The following is a 7,320-nucleotide window of genomic DNA, read 5'->3' as shown; positions in this document are numbered from 1 at the left end:
ATAAAATGTAGCTTTCACCTAGGCTTTTCACAGCATCACCTGGGAAAGACAAGGAGGAAGGCAAAGTCAGGTCCCAAAACGACCTTTCATAGTTCAGCACTCAGTTAAATCTTCTTTCTTTTGCCTGTTGAACAATAATGTACTATGTTACTTCAACTGAAGTTCCCATGGTGAGGGAAAATTCTAGGAAAATATTTCAATATTCATATCAATGTTAATGCTAATGAAAAATTATGATAAAACTGTTTTATACTCAGAAGAGACTTTTCTTCCTACAAAGGACCCATCTGAGGGCCCCCTTTATGTCTGTTCCTCAGGCTGTAGATGAAGGGGTTCAGCATGGGAGTCACCACCGTGTACATCAGAGCCATGACAGTGTCTTTCACAGTAGAATTATTAGCTGATGGACATAAGTAGAGACCAATAATTGTTCCATAAAACAGTGACACCACAGAGAGGTGGGAGCCACAGGTGGAGAAGACCTTGTAGATACCACGAGCAGAAGGGACCTTGAGGATGGAGGACACGATCTTTGTATAGGACAAAAGAATGAGTAAGAATGGGATGACAGCAAAAATTCCTCCTACAACAAATATCACCAACTCATTAACACGAGTGTGAGAGCAGGCCAGCTTGAGCAGGGCGGATATTTCACAGAAAAAGTGGGTGATCACATTGTCTGCACAGAAGGATAATCTGGGAAGAAGCAGGGTGTGCAACAAGGAATAGAATGTGGTCAGCACCCAGGAAAACACCACCAGGGAGAGACAGAGCTTGGGGCTCATGATGGTGGTGTAGTGCAGCGGGAAGCAGATGGCCACATAGCGGTCATAGGCCATGGCCACAAGGATGAAATTCCCAAGGTGTCCAAAAAAAAATGAAGAAGTAAATTTGGGTCAGGCAGCCTACATAGGGGATGGATGGAACTTGACTCTGCATGTTCTGTAGCAATTTGGGCATGGTGACACAGGAAAAGCAGAGGTCAGAGAAGGACAAGTTTCTGAGAAACAAATACATGGGTGTGTGCAGATGGGAGTCCAGGCAAATGAGGACAATGATGAGGAGGTTCCCCAGGATGGTGGTAAGATACATGGCCAGGAACAGGGCATAGAATAGGTTTTGGTGCTCAGGCTGGATGGGCAGGCCCAGGAGGAGGAACTCTGAGATGAGAGTTTGGTTTTTTTTCATTATTGTCTGTCTCCAATACCTTTAAGAGAAATAATAAGGTCCTTTAAAAACCCAGTGAAAATGATCATGTTTTTCTCATACACAGTCTTTATGTGTTCTACACTAGTTGATCTCACCATCATCATATTAAGTATCATCTTACAAGTGTCCTTAATTTCTATGATCATGTATTACTGCATCTCACCCTCTTTTAAACATGTCCAAGTAGTCATTCTTTCCTAAACACTTATCTATTTGCTTCTATCACAAAAGGAGTGTTGGATTTTCTCTTACCTCTGTTTTCATCCTAAGGAACTATAATTGGTTTCTGATTTATAATATCTTAGAGTGATAGTCCTCAAATATTTTGTTAACCCTATCTTCTTATAATTCTATGTGTAACCCTAAGAACATCTCATTTATGCCAAATATGTAGATTACCATTTAAATTAAGACAGAGATGTTTCTCTCACCCACAGAACTCTGTATGGCATTGCTTAATGGTCCTCTTCCCTTGGATGTATCATCACAAGCATCTTAGGCTCAACAGGTTCCTAATAAAACAGCATGTTGTGTTGTTGCATCCATACTACTCTCCTCCTCTTTTAATCTCTCACTTTTCAGTAAAAGGAATGCAGGATCCAATCAGAAATCTGTGAACTTCACTTCTTTCATTCTTCTCTGTCACCATCAATGCAAATTGAATCTACCACATCCCATATATTCTACATTTTATTCCTCTGCTACTTCCTCTACTTCTTATCACAAAACCACATTCCTAGACCTTTGTGATATCTAATCTCATCTGGACTATTTATTTTATTTTTTTCCACAATCAAAAACTTTAATTGCATTTGTGTTTTAAAAGTAATATAAGCACATCACACAAACGTAGAAAATAGAGAAAAACAACAAAAGTTCCCATCACCCTAACAGCCCCATCATTCTTTTTTAATTAGTTGTTCAAAACATTACATAGCTCTTGACATATCATATTTCATACATTTGATTCAAGTGGGTTATGAACTCCCATTTTTCCCCCGTATACAGATTGCAGAATCACATCGATTACACATCCACATTTTTACATACTGCCATACTAGTGTCTGTTGTATTCTGCCGTCTTTCCTATCCTCTACTATCCCCCCTCCCCTCCCCTCCCCTCCCATCTTCTCTCTCTACCCTATCTACTGTACTTCATTTCTCTCCCTTGTTTTTTTCCCCTTTCCCTTCACCTCCTCTTGTATGTAATTTTGTATAATGATGAGGGTCTCCTTCCATTTCCATGCAATTTCCCTTCTCTCTCCCTTTCCCTCCCACCTTTCGTCCCTGTTTAATGTTAATCTTCTTAATTATATCAAGATTCAAGTCAGTTCCCTGTTTTCCATACCTTAAATATCCTCCTTCAATATGCTTCATTCACACTGTGTCATTCTGAGATGGAAATTGGATCATCTCTTCTGATTCATGATCTGGGATATTTTCATTGCTTTTAAGATCAAGGTGAAGTTTCTTCTGAAGGGTACAAATGGTGCTTCATTATCTGAACTTCGTCTCCCTCCACAGTCTCATCTGGCCCCCAAGTGATACAAGTCTTCCATTCTCCAACACTGCTGGATCGCAAATCATAATCTGTTGCCTCTAGAATTTCATACATGGTGTTCCTCCAACCTATTACCTTCTCCCCTCTGCTTCCTCTTTGTTAGCTTATCCTGACTTATCTTTCAGGGACATTAGATGGTACTTGTGAAACCAACAACTCCCTTGTATCCTCACCCTCAGTGAGTTCTGTTGCTGTCTGCACAGCCTCCTGTTCTCATCCCATAGTAGTAAATGTCCTGATCACAGGTAGATGGCTGACTTCCCACCAGGTTGTGAACTCCACGCAGGAAAGGCCATGTCTGCCTCTTGCCTGCAGCAGGGCAGCCCCTGACATGGTGTCTGATGTGACCAATGCTTATTAGTACTTGTTGGCTGTCCATAAGGATGAAAGACAGAGTCCTTCAACTTTAAAGTCAGAAAACTCCCATTAAGTAAAATAACCACAGTTATTAAATCCTTCCAGAGTACAAACTCACTAGACTTCACCATATAACACTAAATTTTGACACTCCATTACCAACTTCTCAGATGTGATTTTATATTTATGAAAAATATTAGGGTGTTTCAAGAGTATGATAAAAAAATATGATGAGCATTTTATAAAGTATGGGGGAAACAAATGTTACATATATTTCAAGGTTTCACTTGAGGTCTTCCTCAGATGTTCATATCACATGTGATGATTAGTTTTATGTGTCAACATGGCTAGGTTCTGCTATCAGGCTTTTGTAAAATACCAGTTCTGAATGTTGGTATGAAGGTTTTTTATAATATATTGAAATTTAAATCAGTAGACTTTGAGTGAAGTAGATTGCCCCCCAAAATGTGATGAGCCTTGCTACTGTCAGTAGAAGGTCATAAGAGAAAAGACTTCACTCTCCTGCAGAGGAGGAATTCTACCTCCAATATGCTGTGGTCTCAAGACTGTACTATCTGCTCTTCCCAGGAACTCCTATAGACAGGACTGCCCTACAGATTTCAGACTTAATAGTTTTAGTTTTCTGTGGGCTATATCCTAAAAATAAATCTCTCTCTCTCTCTCTCTCTCTCTCTCTCTCTCTCTCTCTCTCTCTCTCTCCCTCTCTCTCACACACACACACACACACACACACACACACACACACACTACTTTCTTTTGGATAACCTGACTCATAAAGCCTAGTATGGCCAGATGCCATGCCATTTGCCTGTAATCCCGGCAGATCGGGATGCTGAGGGAAGAGGATTGCAAGTTCAAAGCCAGCCGCTGCAACTTAGTGAAGCACTAAGTAACTCAGTGAGACCTTGTCTCTAATAAAATATAAAAAGGGCTGGTGATGTGTATCAGTGTTTCAGCGCCCCTGAGTTCAATTCCTAGTACCCAAAACAAAACAAAACAATTTAAAAAAGTATGTCTCAAAGCCATCAAAAATGCAGAGGACAAAATATCTCATCCTCATTTCTCAAGGAAACAATGATCTGCATTATGTGGAAGACACATAACCTCCAAGTTTAAGTTTACTTTGACATAAATAGAGTGTACTTTTACAAATGTGTACAGATTGCGTACATTTTTATGAGTTCGACAGAAAGGAGAACAGTGGGAATGGAGAGAGATTTCTAACATCTTGGCACTCTTTCCAGTCTCTAGAGTGTTTCTTGGGGCTTGGCAGGATTATTTTCTTACCAGCTAAATACATGTAGGGCTGTGGCAGCAAGGGAGTCCAGAATCCATTATCAGATCCGTCTTGTTTTTTCAGATGCAAGTAATCAATCCTAATGCTGTTTTGATTTCATTAAGTAAGAGAGATATTTATATCAGTCTTTTGGAGGAAAAACTTTGTGGCATAGTTTTAGGAAGTGTACTTTAAAATCAAAACGATATTTTATTTCAAGAATTGATTACTAGCACCTACTCTTTAGTTCTCCATCATCTTAACTACTATTAGTATCTCTTTTAAGCACCTAGAGTGCTGTTGGTATCCACAGTGTTACTTGTGCATCTGGAAAGGCTGCCTCCCAAGCACCCCAGCAAACTGACTTTTAAATAAATTCTGAAATGCCATTCTTCTTCTTAAGGGATTGTCCAAAAAAGATTGACGACTCTGTAATATATATTGCAATTTAAGTTTCCTAAGTCAAATTACCTCGGTTTTCATAAACTTTTGTATTTATGTATCTCCCTTTTATTCCAAAAACAAATTAAACATTTGATTTGGATACCATTTGAAAAAAAAATGCAGAGGAGGAGCACTAAGAGATGTGAAAAGCTCCTTCACTAAAATGATATAAATGAGTCCCACTGCTGGGAAGTTCACCCCACTGCTGATGGTATTTAACACAACTGCATTAACAGTTCATACCTTTGGACACCATGTGTTGGCATCATAGTGGGAAGAAACATGTGGAGAAAACCATGTACCTGGTTTCTCAGCCTTTTGCTTACCTTTTGAGTTTGTGGGACTATCTTTGTGTCAAGAACCTGTGCAGGGATCACAAAACCAGAGATAGCAGCTGCAGACGTTTTCACAGATAATCCACTGAGCTTCCTCTTCTTCAGCCATTAAATCCAATGTCCTCACTCTGGGCAGCACATAAGGATCATGTGGGCAGTGTTTCTACACTTAACACAAATACAGATTGCCTACCATTAAGACATTCATTCTGGTGCTGTAGTAGTGGTGTCAATACTGTGATCACTGGACTGCACTTGAATAGCAAATACACACATTGCCATTTAACTCAGATATCTGAGCACCTTCAGATAACTTAATTGGAGTCTCTGAGAAGTGGCCTGTACAAAGTTTTTTAAAGTTCCTTAGGTGAAAAGTTAAGAACTGTTACTGCCCTGAACCCTACTTTAAGGGCCTGTTATGTCAAAATGTTATGATCTTTGAGGATTCACTGCAGAGTATGTAACATTAATGAGCACTGTTATCAATAAAAAAATTATAAGTGATGAATGTTCATTAGTCAAAATATTTCTATAATATGGCAAAGTCTTGGAAGGGAGCTAGATGGAAAGAGGAAGTCATTATACCTGAAAAATTACCTTGCACAACATCATACAACTGGGCAAATCAAGACCCTCAGGTTGAAAAGATACCAGATCATTTTCCATCCTGACAACTTACCCAAAGTGTCTGAGGGTGACTCTGGGGCCTTGACCCAAGATCCTTCTCCTCTTTACTCATTATAAACATATGAAGTTATATCTTCTGTAGTCATCTCATACCTATACCATCCCTTCTCATGTCTTGCCTTCTAGCCAACCATGGACCCGAGAGGCTCTGCATCCCAGGAGAGTCTTGATTCAGGCATAACTCATTAAGCACAAACTAATTATCCAGGACTTGTTTAAGACAAATTCTCAAAGTACTGTAGGGTGACTCTTTACAGCCTCTGATCACACCTGAGTGTACTTTGGGAAAAGGTGAGGTTGAAGAACCCAGGCATGAATGATCACTCATTGCCCATTTAGGGAATGGACCCAGGAATCCTGTGCTAGTGGGGCCTACACTGGGGACTTGAAGAAAAATGGTTGGACAGTCCATAAAAATAAATCAAGTACTAGACTCTGAATGTTTTAAAATATCTTAGGAGGATAGCAGTTTATACAAGTGGCATCCGATTCTGTGTTATTGCACTGCTGTGCAATAAGTGAACCTTACATAATAAAACTTACTTGGTAAGGTTCAAGTGAACCTTCAAGTGAGCATTATATTATGGAGATAATGCTACATAACAAAGCATATGTCATTCACCTCACTTAATCTCACCCTGTAGGCATTTATCATAATACAGTGTGACACCAAGAACACCTGCTTGGCCTGCACAAAGTAGCACAGTTGCCACAGTCCGGCTGCAGCAAAATAACCGGGGGGTGACGAACAACTTGGGTAGATTGATACAGCAGGAGTGGAAGCCGTTTATTGCAGGACAGGAGCAGTATTTATACATTCCACACAGCTTATCTAATTAGCATAAACTAGATACATCAGTCAACCAATAAGGAATCTCCACACTTAATGGCTTGCTTTTGTTACTTCTCAAACCACTCCCTCTGGCATTTTGCCAGGCACCATCCAGACTTGTTTACGAACTCTAACATTCCCCTGGCAAAATGCCAGGTGTTATTTTGACTTGTTTACAGACTCTAACACACAGTGTGCATGTTTTATGAATAAATATTGTTGTTGATCTTTCCCTGTGCATAATTTACTACTGTTTTAATGTTGACTGTTCCCCAAAGGTCCATACCTAAAGGCCTAGACTCAAGAATGCAGGATTAAGAGTTGCTATGGTGAAGAGGCAGGACCTTATAGAAAGTCCTTAGGTCATTGAGGATGACTTTGAAAAGGATTATAGAACTCCATTCTAGTTTGAGATGTGATCCTTCCTCTGTATGTGCTCTGCCATCCCTATCCTGCACCATGAGGAGATAATGCAAGAGGTGATCTGGCCAAGGCTGCACTAAGCCATTTGGCATTTGAATCCTTCAAACTGTGAGCTAATGAACCTATTTCTAAGTTGATTGTACTAAGATATTTCATTTTACTGGTTTAAATCTAG

General features: G+C 39.8%; 1 pseudogene; it reads right to left on the bottom strand.

The window, feature by feature from the left end:
- Window positions 1-253: 253 nt before the first annotated feature.
- Window positions 254-1,188, bottom strand: LOC114082554 (olfactory receptor 1-like; annotated as a pseudogene).
- Between the last annotated feature and the right edge of the window lie 6,132 nt (window positions 1,189-7,320).

Source organism: Marmota flaviventris, chromosome 17 (genome assembly GCF_047511675.1).
Source record: "Marmota flaviventris isolate mMarFla1 chromosome 17, mMarFla1.hap1, whole genome shotgun sequence".
Lineage (NCBI taxonomy): Eukaryota > Metazoa > Chordata > Mammalia > Rodentia > Sciuridae > Marmota > Marmota flaviventris.
This window is presented reverse-complemented; position numbering and strand designations above follow the sequence as displayed.